A 1,184-nucleotide genomic window follows, 5' to 3' on the forward strand; every position below is an offset into this window, starting at 1 on the left:
GCCGACTCCTCTGGAGCCCGGGACCTGCGCAGCTGCTGGCCTCCCTGCACCCAGAGGCCTGCCACCGGACTCTGCTCCCCCTCTCTCTTGCCTGCCTGCCTGCCTTCCTGCCTTCCTGCCAGTCCCGGGCGGGGGCCCTGCTCTTTAATCTTCTGTCAACGACCCGACAACGACCGCAGCCGCAGGGGGCGCCAGCCAGCCAGCCTCCTTAGCTTAGGCCCCTCCCACCGGCAGCAGCTGTGCCGAGCCAGCTGCAAAAGAAAACAGACCGTCAGCACCTGCGGGCAGGGGCAAGGGGCAGCTCTCTCTCTCGGGAGGGACGGGGACACACGCGCGTACACACACACACACCTGCCTGCCTGCCTGCTAAAAAAAAAGAAAGAAAGGTGTATATACTAAGTTTTTTTGAGGAAAAACAGCCCGCCTGCAAGGACGGACACACACACGGACACACACAAGCCACGCCTGCCTGCCTGGAAAAAAAGTTTTTTGGAGGGAAAACGCACGGGAGCTGAAAAGGGGGTTGGCCTGCTTGCCAAGAGAGTCGAGACGCAGGAAAGTGCACAGAGGGAGGACGGGAACGGAGACGGAGACAGGGAGGGGGAGAGAGAGAGAGACACAGAGACACACAGATGGACGAGAGATGAGGCCGGAGAAGAAGGAGCTCCAGTCCACCTCGCTTGCTAGCTACGTCTGTCTTTTCACTGCCGAGAGAAGGTGGTGCACCGTTCCCGAGGCTCTGCAATACCGGGCCGATGCGTGGAGAGGACGGAGCAAACTCCTGATCCGGCTCCCTGTTCTAAAAATCTGTTTAATATGTGGTCCCCCGATGGGGGACGTATCAGATATTAAACTGATGAGAACAGATTTATTTTTATTAAAGTACAAAATAAACAAGTTATCACAGAAACATCACAAAACTTACAAAATCAGATCACCGAAACCATTATAACCTCATTCTAAATCCAAAAGGGTTTTCCACCGCTCTTTAGCCGCATGATAACCCCATCTCCCGTAATCATATCTTTGCAATTGGCATAACTCATACTTAACATTCCCACTTATCCCCTGCACACTCACATCAGCCCCATACTTCACCAAATGATTTCTGCAGTCCCATGGGACCAATTTAATCAGACACACCATCAACCACAACAAAAAGTTTGTCCTCTCATCCCCCTTGA

At 53.6% G+C, this 1,184-nt stretch overlaps 1 non-coding gene across 1 annotated transcript; it reads right to left on the reverse strand.

Moving 5' to 3' along the window:
- Nucleotides 1–715: 715 nt before the first annotated feature.
- Nucleotides 716–902, reverse strand: LOC148647721 (U2 spliceosomal RNA). Its single transcript, XR_015927162.1, has one exon. It is a non-coding gene; the product is annotated as a U2 spliceosomal RNA (small nuclear RNA).
- Nucleotides 903–1,184: the final 282 nt, after the last annotated feature.

This window comes from Lepisosteus platostomus, chromosome 15 (assembly GCF_059453375.1).
Source record: "Lepisosteus platostomus isolate fLepPlt1 chromosome 15, fLepPlt1.hap1, whole genome shotgun sequence".
In the NCBI taxonomy this organism is placed as follows: Eukaryota; Metazoa; Chordata; class Actinopteri; order Semionotiformes; family Lepisosteidae; genus Lepisosteus; species Lepisosteus platostomus.